A 14,392-nucleotide genomic window follows, 5' to 3' on the forward strand; every position below is an offset into this window, starting at 1 on the left:
TTCCACTTAAGTCCATGATGGACAAAAGGGAAATGATAATAATTGCAAAGAGATAAATTTTGTTTATTTTTTTTTTTGAAATAACCGAAAAAATAAAATAAAAAGAAATTTAATAAAAAAATTCGAAAATCAAAAGGGAAAATGAGATCAAAGCAATTTGAGAACTGAATCAATTAGTAAAAAAAAAGATTTTGAAAACAGCAATTAAGAAGATATGATTGAAAAATTTTTATAAAAAAAAGATTTGATTTTTAAAAAGAGGAAAGAGAAAAACACAAAAAGACACCAAACTTAAAATTTTTAGAAATCAAACACTAAATTTTCGAAAATTTTAAGAGAAAAACACAAAGAGGACACCAAACTTAGAATTTTTATGAATCAAAAAGGGACTAAGAACATGCAAAAACGAAAATTTAAAAGAAAAACAAAAGCATGCAATTGACACCAAACTTAGAATATGAAACTAGACTCAACTAAAAGACTCTAAACCAACAAAAATAAACAGTCCTAATCTAAGCAACAAGATAAGCCGTCAGTTGTCCAAACTCGAACAATCCCCGGCAACGGCGCCAAAAACTTGGTGCACGAAATTGCAATAACACTTTTGCAATCCCGCACAACTAACCAGCAAGTGCACTGGGTCGTCCAAGTAATACCTTGCGTGAGCAAGGGTCGATCCCACGGAGATTGTCGGCTTGAAGCAAGCTATGGTTATCTTGTAAATCTTAGTCAGGATATCAGAAATTATCAGGATTGATTGTAAAAAGCAAAAGAACATATAATGGTTACTTGTATTGCAGTAATGGAGAATGGGTTGAGGTTTGGAGATGCTCCATCTTCTGAATCTCTGCTTTCCTACTGTCTTCTTCATCAAACACGCAAGTCTCCTTTCATGGCAAGCTCGTTTGGGGTTTCACCGTTGTCAATGGCTACCTCCCATCCTCGCAGTGAAAGCTAATGCACGCACTCTGTCACAGTACTGCCAATCACCGGTTTGGTTCCCTCCCCTACCGGAATAGAATCCCTCTTTTGCGTCTGTCACTAACGCCCAGTAGGTTACAGGTTTGAAGCACGTCACAGTCATTCAATCATTGAATCCTACTCAGAATACCACAGACAAGGTTTAGACCTTCCGGATTCTCTTGAATGCTGCCCTCAGGTCCTGCCTATACCACGAAGATTCCGATTAAAGAACTCAAGAGATAACTACTCAATCTAAGATAGAACAGAGGTGGTTGTCAGGCACGTGTTCATAGTTGAGAATGATGATGATTGTCACGGATCATCACATTCATCCGGATTAAGAACAAGTGTTATCTTAGAATGGAAGCAAGCATGATTGAATAAGAAACAGTAGTAATTGCATTAATCCATCAAGACACAGCAGAGCTCCTCACCCCCAACCATGGGGTTTAGAGACTCATACTGTGGAAAGAAACGTGTACAAAATGTTATGAGGTCATAAGGTACTGATACAATGTCAAAAGATCCTATAAGTAGTAAACTAGTGTCCTAAGGTTTACAGAAATGAGTAAATGACAGAAAAATCCACTTCCGGGCCCACTTGGTGTGTGCTTGGGCTGAGCAATGAAGGAATTTCGTGTAGAGACCTTTTCTGGAGTTAAACGCCAGCTTTCATGCCAGTTTGGGCGTTTAACTCCAAATTTTATGCCAGTTCCGGCGTTTAACGCTGGAATTTCTGTAGGTGACTTTGAGCACCGGTTTGGGCCATCAAATCTTGGGCAAAGTATGGACTATTATCTATTTCTGGAAAGCCCAGGATGTCTACTTTCCAATGCCGTTGAGAGCGCGCCAATTGGGCTTCTGTAGCTCCAGAAATCCTCTTCGAGTGCAGGGAGGTCAGAATCCAATAGCATCTGCAGTCCTTTTCAGTCTCTGGATCAGATTTTTGCTCAGGACCCTCAATTTCAGTCAGAAAATACCTGAAATCACAGAAAAACACACAAACTCATAGTAAAGTCCAGAAAAGTAAATTTTAATTAAAAACTAATAGAAATATACTAAAAACTAACTAAAAGATACTAAAAACATACTAAAAACAATGCCAAAAAGCATACAAATTATCCGCTCATCAGGAGGCCACAACCAAACTCTAAGTTTGGTGTTGAACCCCCACATTCAAACTCTAAGTTTGGTGTTGGGAGGTTCCAACATTGCTCTGAGTATCTGTGAGGCTCCATGAGAGCCCTCTGTCAAGCTACTGACATTAAAGAAGCACTTGTTGGGAGGCAACCCAATGTTATATTTAATCTATTTTCCTTTGTTATTTTATGTTTTTTGTAGGTTGATGATCATAAAAAGTCACAAAATCAATTGAAAAAGCAAAAACAGAATGAAAAACAGGAAGAAAAACAGCACACCCTGGAGGAAGAACTCACTGGCGTTTAAACGCCAGTGAGGCTAGCAGATGGGCGTTTAACGCCCAGTCTGGCACCATTCTGGGCATTTAACGCCAGAAAGGGGCACCAGACTGGCGTTAAACGCCAGAAAAGGGCAAGAACCTGGCGTTAAACGCCAGAAATGGGCACCATCCCGGCGTTAAACGCCAGAAATGGGCACCATCCCGGCGTTTAACGCCAGAAATGGCTCAAAACGTAATTTTGAATGCCATTTGGTGCAGGGATGACTTTTCCTTGACACCTCAGGATCTGTGGACCCCACAGGATCCCCACCAACCCCACCACACTCTCTCTTCTTCACCCATTCACCAATCACCTCAACACCTCTTCCCCATAAACCCTTCTTAACTCCTTCATTTTCACACCACCTAAACACCACTTCTCCCCCTCCTTGGCCGAACACAAAGCCATCTCCCTCTCCTCTATTTCTTCTTCTTCTACTCTCATCTTTCTTTTTTTGCTCGAGGACGAGCAAACCTTTTAAGTTTGGTGTGGTAAAAGCATTGCTTTTTGTTTTTCCATAACCATTTATGGCATCCAAGGCCGGAGAAACCTCTAGAAAGAGGAAAGGGAAGGCAAAAGCTTCTACCTCCGAGTCATGAGAGATGGAGAGATTCATCTCAAGGGTGCATCAAAGACCACTTCTATGAAGTTGTGGCCATGAAGAAGGGTCAACTTTGATCAAAAGGTTGGACCCAGTCCTCATAGATATTTGTGAAGAGGACGCCCAATGGAAGAGAAATTCAAGAGGGAAGCCGGTTCAACTGAGAAGGCATGACCTCAAGCCCATCACTAAGAAAAGGATGGAGCAAACAAGAGATTCCACTCATCATGAAATCCCTGAGATGCCTCAAGGGATGCACTTTCCTCCACAAAAACTATTGGGAGCAAATCAACACCTCCCTAGGAGAATTGAGTTCCAACATGGGACAACTAAGGGTGGAGCACCAAGAACACTCCATTCCCCTCCATGAAATTAGAGAAGATCAAAGAATCATGAGAGAGGAGCAACAAAGACAAGGAAGAGACATTGAGGAGCTCAAGCACTCCATAGGATCTTCAAGAGGAAGAACAAGCCGCTATCACTAAGGTGGACCCGTTCTTTAATTTCCTTGTTCTTTGTTTTTCTGTTTTTCGAAATTTTCATGCTTATGTTTGTCTATGTTTGTGTCTTATGATCATTAGTGTCTTAGTGTCTATGCCTTAAAGCTATGAATATGAATCCATCACCTTTCTTAAATGAAAACTATTTTTATTACAAAAGAACAAGAAGTACAGGATTTCGAATTCATCTTTAAAACTAGCTTAATTAGTTTGATGTGGTGACAATACTTTTTGTTTTCTGAATGTATGCTCGAACAGTGCATATGTCTTTTGAATTTGTTGTTCATGAATGTTAAAATTGTTGGCTCTTGAAAGAATGATGAAAAAGGAAACATGTTACTGAGGATCTGAAAAATCATAAAAATGATTCTTAAAGCAAGAAAAAGCAGTGAATACAAAAAAAAGAGAGAAGCAAGCGAAAAAAAAAACGAAAAAGGGGAGAAAAAGAAAAAGAAAGAAATAAAGTTGTGATCCAAGGCAAAAAGAGTGTGCTTAAGAACCCTGGACACCTCTAATTGGGGACTCTAGCAAAGCTGAGTCACAATCTGAAAAGGTTCACCCAATTATGTGTCTGTGGCATGTATGTATCCGGTGGTAATACTGGAAGACAGAGTGCTTTGGGCCACGGCCAAGACTCAATAAGTAGCTGTGTTCAAGAATCATCATACTTAACTAGGAGAATCAATAACACTATCTAGATTCTGAGTTCCTAGAGAAGCCAATCATTCTGAATTTCAAAGGATAAAGTGAGATGCCAAAACTGTTCGGAGGCAAAAAGCTACTAGTCCCGCTCATCTAATTTGGAGCTAAGTTTCATTGATAATTTGGAGTCTATAGTATATTCTCTTCTTTTTATCTTATTTGATTTTCAGTTGCTTGAGGACAAGCAACAATTTAAGTTTGGTGTTGTGATGAGCGGATAATTTATACGCTTTTTGGCATTGTTTTTAGTATGTTTTTAGTATGATCTAGTTAGTTTTTAGTATATTTTTATTAGTTTTTAGTTAAAATTCACTTTTCTGGACTTTACTATGAGTTTGTGTGTTTTTCTGTGATTTCAGGTATTTTTTGGCTGAAATTGAGGGACCTGAGCAAAAATCTGATTTAGAGACTGAAAAGGACTGCAGATGCTGTTGGATTCTGACCTCCCTGCACTCGAAGTAGATTTTCTGGAGCTACAGAAGCCCAATTGGCGTGCTCTTAACGGCGTTGGAAAGTAGACATCCTGGGCTTTCCAGAAATATATGATAGTCCATACTTTGCCTAAGATTTGATGGCCCAAACCGGCGTTCAAAGTCACCTTCAGATTTCCCAGCGTTAAACGCCGGAACTGGCACCTAATTGGGAGTTAAACGCCCAAACTGGCATAAAAGCTGGTGTTTAACTCCAAGAAGAGTCTCTACATGAAAATGCTTCATTGCTCAGCCCATGTACACACCAAGTGGGCCCGGAAGTGGATTTTTATGTCATTTACTCATCTCTGTACACCCTAGGCTACTAGTTTTCTATATATAGGACCTTTTACTATTGTATTTACATCTTTTGATCACTTTAGATCTCTAGATCATCTTTGGACATCTAGTTCTTAGATCAGATCTTGGTTCTTCTGGTTTTCTCTCTGGGGCCGAAACCAATGATCACTCTTGTTCTTATGTATTTTCAACGGTAGAGTTTCTACACACCATAGATTAAGGTGTGGAGCTCTGCTGTACCTCGAGTATTAATGCAATTACTATTGTTCCTCTATTCAATTCCGCTTGTTCTTTGTCCAAGATATCACTTGTTCTTCAACTTGATGAATGTGATGATCCGTGACACTCATCATCATTCTCACTTATGAACAAAGTGACTGACAACCACTCTTGTTCTACAAGCATACGAGGCTCTAGTGAATATCTCTTGGATTCTTTAACCGGAATCTTCGTGGTATAGGCGAGAACTGATGGCGGAATTCAAGAGAATCCGGAAGGTCTAACCTTGTCTGTGGTATTCTGAGTAGGATTCAATGATTGAATGACTGTGACGTGCTTCAAACTCCTAGCAGGCGGGGCGTTAGTGACAGACGCAAAAGAATCGATGGATTTTATTCCGGCCTGACCGAGAACCGACAGCTGATTACCCATGCTGTGACAGAGCATAGGCAACGTTTTCACTGAGAGGATGGGAGGTAGCCACTGACAACGGTGAAACCCTACATGAGCTTGCCATGGAAAGGAGTAAGAAGGATTGGATGAAGACAGTAGGAAAGCAGAGAGACGGAAGGGAAGGCATCTTCATACGCTTATCTGAAGCTCTCACCAATGATATACATAAGTATCTCTATCTTTATCTTTATGCTTTATTCATCATCTATACCCATTTGAGTCTGCCTGACTGAGATCTACAAGGTGACCATAGCTTGCTTCATACCAACAATCTCCGTGGGATCGACCCTTACTCGCGTAAGGTATTACTTGGACGACCCAGTGCACTTGCTGGTTAGTTGTGCAAAGTTGTGTAGTGAATCACAATTTCGCGCACCATGTTTATCTCTTGGATTCCTGATACACGATGCATGGTTGATCGCCTGACAACCGAGTGCTCGCCTGACAAACGAGTCAGCCATTCCGTGAGATCAGAGTCTTCGTGGTATAGGCGAGAACTGATGGCGGCATTCAAGAGAATCCGGAAGGTCTAACCTTGTCTGTGGTATTCTGAGTAGGATTCAATGATTGAATGACTGTGACGTGCTTCAAACTCCTAGCAGGCGGGGCGTTAGTGACAGACGCAAAAGAATCACTGGATTCTATTCCGGCCTGACCGAGAACCGACAGCTGATTAGCCATATGCTGTGACAGAGCATAGGAACATTTTCACTGAGAGGATGGGAGGTAGCCACTGACAACGGTGAAACCCTTGCATAAGCTTGCCATGGAAAGGAGTAAGAAGGATTGGATGAAGACAGTAGGAAAGCAGAGAGACGGAAGGGAAGGCATCTTCATACGCTTGTCTGAAGCTCTCACCAATGATATGCATAAGTATCTCTATCTTTATCTTTATGCTTTATTCGTTTATCACTATACTCATTTGAGTCTGCCTGACTGAGATTTACAAGGTGACCATAGCTTGCTTCATAGCAACAATCTCCGTGGGATCGACCCTTACTCGCGTAAGGTTTATTACTTGGACGACCCAGTGCACTTGCTGGTTAGTTGTGCGAAGTTGTGTTAATGCCATGGTATTGAACACCAAGTTTTTGGGGTTCACGACCGGGGATTATGAGAGTTGTGAAAAGTATTGTTCACAATTTCGCGCACCACTCCACATGATCATGTACCTAATAAAACACAAAATAACAATAAAATAAAATAAAATAAAAATTAGATAAATAAAATTGGGTTGCCTCCCAACAAGCGCTCTTTTAATGTCATTAGCTTGATAGTGGGATCTCATGGAGCCTCACAGGTGATCAGGTCAATGTTGTATAGTCCCAACACCAAACTTAGAGTTTGGATATGGGGTCTTAACACCAAACTTAGAGTTTGGTTGTGGCCTCCCAACACCAAACTTAGAGTTTGACTGTGGGGGCTCTTCTTGACTCTGAATTGAGAGAAGCTCTTCATGCTTACTCTCTTTTGTCACAGAGGGATGGCCATGTGCCTTAAACACAAGGTAGTCCCCATTCAATTGAAGGACTAATTCACCTCTGTTGACATCTATCACAGCTCCTGCTGTAGTTAGGAAAGGTCTTCCAAGGATGATACATTCATCCTCTTCCTTCCTAGTGTCTAAGATTATGAAATCAGCAGGGATGTAAAGGCCTTCAACCTTTACTAACACGTCCTCTACTATTCCATAAGCTTGTCTCAATGACTTGTCTGCCAATTGTAATGAGAACAAGGCAGGTTGTACCTCAATGATCCCCAGCTTCTCCATTACAGAGAGTGGCATAAGATTTATCCCTGACCCCAGATCACATAGAGCTTTTTCAAAGGTCATGGTGCCTATGGTACAAGGTATTAAGAACTTGCCAGGATTTTGTCTCTTTTGAGGTAAAATTTGCTGAATCCAAGTATCTAGTTCATTAATGAGCAAGGGAGGTTCACTTTTCCAAGTCTCATTACCAAACAACTTGGCATTCAGCTTCATGATAGCTCCTAAATATTGAGCAACTTGCTCTCCAGTCACATCTTCATCCTCTTCAGAGGAAGAATAGTCTTCAGAGCTCATGAATGGCAGAAGGAGATTTAATGGAATCTCTATGGTCTCTATATGAGCCTCAGATTCCTTTGGATCCTTAATAGGAAACTCCCTCTTGCTTGAGAGACGTCCCAGGAGGTCTTCCTCAGTAGGATTTTCGTCCTCCTCCTCCCTTGTGCATTCGGCCATATTGATTACATCAGTGGCCTTGCACTCTCCTTTTGGATTCTCTTCTGTATTGCTTGGGAGAATACTGGGAGGAGTTTCAATGACTTTCTTACTCAGCTGGCCCACTTGTGCCTCCAGATTTCTGATGGAGGATCTTGTTTCACTCATGAAACTGAAAGTGGCCTTTGACAGATCAGAGACTAGATTGGCTAAATTAGAAGTGTTTTGTCCAGAATTCTCTGTCTGTTGCTGAGAAGATGATGGAAAAGGCTTGCTATTGCTCAGCCTATTACGTCCACCATTGTTAAAGCCTTGTTGAGGCTTCTGTTGATCCTTCCATGAGAAATTTGGATGATTTCTCCATGATAAATTATAGGTGTTTCCATAAGGTTCACCCATGTAATTTACCTCTGCTATTGCAGGGTTCTCAGGATCATAAGCTTCTTCAGAAGCTGCCTCTTTAGTACTGTTGGATGCATTTTGCCATCCATTCAGACTTTGAAAAATCATGTTAACTTGCTGAGTCAACACTTTGTTCTGAGCCAATATGGCATTCAGAGCATTAATTTCAAGAACTCCCTTCCTCTGAGGCGTCCCATTATTCATGGAATTCCTCTCAGAAGTGTACATGAACTGGTTATTTGCAACCATGTCAATAAGTTCTTGAGCTTCTGCAGGTGTTTTCTTTAGGTGAATGGATCCACTTGCAGAATGGTCCAGTGACATTTTCGAAAATTCAGATAGACCATAATAGAATATATCTAATATAGTTCATTCTGAAAACATGTCAGATGGACACCTTTTGGTCAACTGCTTGTATCTTTCCCAAGCTTCATAGAGGGATTCACCATCTTTTTGCTTGAAGGTTTGAACATCCACTCTAAGCTTGCTTAGCTTTTAAGGAGGAAAGAATTTATCCAAGAAAGCCGTGACCAGCTTATCCCAGGAGTCCAGGCTATCCTTAGGTTGTGAATCCAACCATATTCTAGCTCTGTCTCTTACAGCAAAAGGGAAAAGCATGAGCCTGTAGACTTCAGGATCTACTCTATTAGTCTTAACAGTCTCACAAATCTGCAAGAACTCAGTTAAAAACTGGTAAGGATCTTCAGATGGAAGTCCATAAAACTTGCAGTTCTGTTGCATTAAAGCAACTAGTTGAGGTTTAAGCTCAAAATTGTTGGCTCCAATGGCAGAAATAGAGATGCTTCTTCCATCAAATTTGGACGTTGGTTTTGTGAAGTCACCAAGCATTCTCCTTGCATTATTGTTGTTGGGTTCGGCTGCCATCTCCTTCTCTTGTTCGAAAATTTCTGAAAGGTTATTTCTGGATTGTTTAGCTTCTCTTAGTTTCCTCTTCAGAGTCCTTTCAGGTTCAGGATCAATTTCAACAAGAGTGCCTTTTTCCTTGTTCCTACTCATATGAAAGAGAAGAAAACAAGAAAAGAAGAGGAATCCTCTATGTCACAGTATAGAGATTCCTTTATGTTAGTAGAAGAAGAAAGGGGGGAAGAGTGAAGAAGAATGGGTTCGGATTTTTAGATGAAGAGAGGTGAAGAGAAGTGTTAGTAAATAAATAATTAAATAGAATAAGAAAAGAGAGGGAGAATTCGAAAATTAATTTTTGAAAAGGAGTTAGTAATTTTGAAAATTAAAGATAAGATATGATTAAAATTAAAATTTAAAACAATTAAAAAGAATTTTTGAAAAAGAGAGAGGTATTTTTGAAAATTGAAGAGGAAAAAGTAGTTAGGTGGTTTTGAAAAAGATAAGAAACAAACAAAAAGTCAAATAGTTAGTTGAAAAAGATATTAAAATCACATTTGAAAAAATAAGAAGATAAGAAGTTAGATAAGATATTTTGAAATCAAAATTTTGAAAAAGATAAAATTTTTGAAAAAGATATGATAAAAAGATGTGATAAAAAGATATGTTTGAAAAAGATTTAATTTTTAAAATTAAAATTAATTACTTAACTAACAAGTAACTACAAGATATGATTCTAGAATTTAAAGATTGAACCTTTCTTAACAAGAAAGTAACAAACTTCAAATTTTTGAATCAATCACATTAATTGTTAGCTAATTTTTGAAAATATGATATAAAGATAAGAAAAAGATTTTGAAAATAATTTGAAAAAGATTTTTGAAAATTTTCGAAAAACAAAGATAAAATTGAAAAGATATGATTTTTGAAAAAGATTTTGAAAAGATAAGATTTTTAAATTTTTGAAAATTTGACTTGACTTGTAAGAAATAACTAATTTTAAAAATTTTTGACTAAGTCAACTCAAATTTTCGAAAATTATGAGAAAAATAAGGAAAAGATATTTTTTTTATTTTTTTAATTTTTAATTATGAGAGAGAAAAACACAAACATGACCCAAAACATGAAAATTTTGGATCAAAACACAAGATGCATGCAAGAACACTATGAATGTCAAGATGAACACCAAGAACACTTTGAAGATCATAATGAACATCAAGAACATAATTTTGAAAAACTTTTTGATGCAAAGAAAACATGCAAGACACCAAACTTAGAAATCTTTAATGCATGGACTCTAACAAACAAAAAATGCATATGAAAAACAACAAACAACACAAAGCAAGAAAACATCAAGATCAAACAAGAAGACTTGTCAAGAACAACTTGAAGATCATGAAGAACACTATGAATGCATGGAATTTTCGAAAAATGCAAGTAAATTTTTTAAAACATGCAATTGATACCAAACTTAAAAATTGACTCAGGACTCAAACAAGAAACACAAAATATTTTTTATTTTTATAATTTTATGATTTTTTGGATTTTTATTAATTTTTTCGAAAATAAAGTTTGGAAAAACGAAAAAGAAAAGAAAAATTTTGAAAAAGATTTTTGAAAAGAAAATTACCTAATCTGAGCAACAAGATGAACCGTTAGTTGTCCAAACTCGAACAATCCCCGGCAACGGCGCCAAAAACTTGGTGGACGAAATTGTGATCACATTAATGTAGTACTCTTTGTTATTGTATGGAATCATTATTATGACTCTTTGCTATGTGTGGACACAACTCCGTTCAACTTAACCAGCAAGTGTACTGGGTCATCCAAGTAATACCTTACGTGAGTAAGGGTCGATCCCACAGAGATTGTTGGTATGAAGCAATCTATGGTCATCTTGTAAATCTCAGTTAGGCAAATTAAATGGTTTATGATAAGTTCAAAAATAAATAATAAACAGAAAATAAAATAGTAAATAGTTACTCATATAATTCCATGGTGGGAATTTTAGATAGGCATATGGAGATGCTGTGCTCCTCTCGAATCTCTATTTTCTTATTACATTCATCCAATCCTTCTTACTCCTTTCCATGGCAAGCTGTATGTAGGGCATCACCGTTGTCAATGGCTACATCCCATCCTCTCAGTGAAAATGGTCCTATGCTCTGTCACAGCACGGCTAATCATCCGTCGGTTCTCAATCAGGTTGGAATAGAATCCTTTGATTCTTTTGCGTCTGTCACTAACGCCCAGCCTTCAAGAGTTTGAAGCTCGTCACAGTCATTCAATCCCAGAATCCTACTCGGAATACCACAGACAAGGTTAGACTTTCCGGATTCCCGGAATCCTACTCGGAATACCACAGACAAGGTTAGACTTTCCGGATTTTCATGAATGCCGCCATCTATCTAGCTTATACCACGAAGATTCTGTTGGAGAATCTAAGAGATATGCGCCCGGCCTAAGGTAGAACGGAAGTGGTTGTCAGTCACGCGCGTTCATAGGTGAGAATGATGATGAGTGTCACGGATCATCACATTCATCAAGTTGAAGTGCAACGTATATCTTGGAATAAGAATAAGGAGAATTGAATAGAAAATAGTAGTAATTGCATTGAAACTTGAGGTACAACAGAGCTCCACACCGTTAATCTATGGTGTGTAGAAATTCCACCGTTGAAAATACATAAGTGAAAGGTTCAGGCATGGCCGAATGGCCAGCCCCCCCCCCCCCCCCCAAAACGTGATCAATAGCCTCCTCAGATGAGGAGTAATGCAAAACTGAGACCAAAGATGTAACATGGTCCAAAGACGACTAATACACTAGTAAAAAGTTCTATTTATACTAAACTAGCTACTAGGGTTTACAGGAGTAAGTAATTGATGCATAAATCCACTTCCGGGGCCCACTTGGTGTATGTTTGGGCTGAGCTTGATCTATCCACGAGCTGAGGCTTTTCTTGGAGTTGAACGCCAAGTTATAACGTGTTTTGGGCGTTCAACTCCGGGTCGTGACGTGTTTCTGGCGTTTAACTCCAGATAGCAACATGAAACTGGCGTTGAGCGCCAGTTTACGTCGTCAATTCCCGAATAAAGTATAGACTATTATATATTGCTGGAAAGCTCTGGATGTCTACTTTCCAAAGCCGTTGAGAGCGCGCCATTTGGAGTTTTGTAGCTCTAGAAAATCTATTTCGAGTGCAGGAAGGTCAGATTCCAACAGCATCAGCAGTCCTTTGTCAGCCTCCTATCAGAGTTTTGCTCAAGTCCCTCAATTTCAGCCAGAAATTACCTGAAATCACAGAAAAACACACAAACTCATAGTAAAATCCAGAAATGTGAATTTAACATAAAAACTAATGAAAACATCCCTAAAAGTAGCTTGAACTTACTAAAAATTATCTAAAAATAATACCAAAAAGCGTATAAATTATCCGCTCATCATGCTCCAAGTAGAGACTCGATACTCTGCTGACCCTATGTCGTAAGTGTGGCCGGACACTGTGAAAGTTCTAGATGAGCTCGCCCCCGTGAATATACATCAGTGAGGGTGTTGGATGTGAATTATGATTATGATTGTGAATAACTCGAGTTGGGGATGCACGACAGAAGGACAGTCCAATGGTTAGCTACCAGGATTTGTCAGGTTGGCTCTATAACCGACAGATGATATCATCAGCCACTAGGACAGGCATTCATCATATGCATCTATGTGACATTGTTTGGGTGTGCATATTGTACTTGGTTTGCCTTTGTGATTAATTGTTGTTAACTGCTAATTGTTCTACTTGAAATAATTGTTTGTTTATGCTTGAACTTTCCTACTTGTGTTTGCGACTGAGATCCTGCTGGACTGTGGTGACTGGTTGTTGTTTGGATTGTTGGGCCTAGGGCCGCAGTTGGTCATGAGGTGGGCCGAAGGCCATGTTTGGTTGATGTTTCTGGTTTAGAAAAGAATGAGAAACTAATCTGATTCGGCATAGATAAACCTTTTGAAAGGCTTTTGAATTTTGAGAAATGAACAGTTTCCTCTTTCAGAAAAGATTTCAGATTTTTCTTTATAGTAAACCTTTGCTTTTGAAAAGATGCATAAGGCGGTTACTAATCATTGTAACGATTTTATCTTGCGTATCCTATTATAGTAATTCTGCAACCCTACAGTGAGAACCCTTTCAAGGATGATGTTCTCACTCCCCTACAGGTCTTTTCTTTTTCAGGTTACGGACGACGAAGTTTGAAAGAGCTTATTTCTTTCTGTTAGACGATATTTCTGTATTGTTTTAGTATTTATGTTTTTCTTGCCTTTAACTTTGCAAGTAATGTAAGAGGAATAGGATTTGATATGAGACGCTTGTAAATTAATATATATGTATATATATATATATATGTGTGTGTGTGTGTGTGTGTACTTCCTGTGAGTATTGTAATTTATACGGTAAGTGTGAATGTATGTTTTCAAAAAATTCTGTCTAAGTTTTAAACAGACTCATATTTTAGTATTAAATATTATAAGAGTCGTCGTAATACCCGAGCTATCAAAGTGGCGCAGTCGAAAGCGTAACATTTTAATAGTTAGGGTGTTACATATCATAACTTAAAACATAATCTCTTCTCAAAAGATTGAATTTAAAATCTTATACTTTTCTTAATAAATCGAATTGAAAACAAGACTCTTTCCGTAATAAATCGAAATCAAATAATATTCATAAATCATATTTGCTTTTAAATAAAGCCTTAAGCAAAGTATTGGAGTTTTATAAAAATTTCAGTAGCATTTCCTCTAAATTTAAACTATGCCACCCTTCCAGGGTCCCTACCAAACCATTTTCAATTTCCAAAAATCATTGATAAATCCAACAAACCATATCCATTATCAAAACATTTGTAAATCTGAAAGCTAACTAGGTTCAATATCAAAATCATTTTTAATTCTCCATTCGTTACCAATAAATTAAACTAATATTTTTTTAAACTCTTTCCAACGGTTTTAAATCCAAGTCATTCCCTACCTTAGAAGTATAAATCAAACTTTTCAATATTAAACCCTTTTGTCGATATGTGTGAATATGTAAACCAAATCTTTTCTCAACATAGAACATTTCTCAAAATAAGCTTATAGGTCAGATTTTCAAATCAAAATCACTTTTTTGTATATTTTTACAAAAATTCGGACAAAATCTTCCTTTAAAATTCCACTTCACTACCTTTACGGGGTCCTTCATTTTCTCAACAATTCACTAGTCTAATTCCACAAACACC

The 14,392-nt window shown here is 38.1% G+C and overlaps 1 non-coding gene across 1 annotated transcript; it reads left to right on the top strand.

The window, feature by feature from the left end:
* Positions 1–8,655: 8,655 nt before the first annotated feature.
* LOC130964390 (small nucleolar RNA R71) lies at positions 8,656–8,759 on the top strand. The gene has a single exon (XR_009080487.1). It is a non-coding gene; the product is annotated as a small nucleolar RNA R71 (small nucleolar RNA).
* Positions 8,760–14,392: the final 5,633 nt, after the last annotated feature.

The sequence above is a fragment of the Arachis stenosperma genome, chromosome 2 (genome assembly GCF_014773155.1).
Source record: "Arachis stenosperma cultivar V10309 chromosome 2, arast.V10309.gnm1.PFL2, whole genome shotgun sequence".
Taxonomy (NCBI): Eukaryota; Viridiplantae; Streptophyta; class Magnoliopsida; order Fabales; family Fabaceae; genus Arachis; species Arachis stenosperma.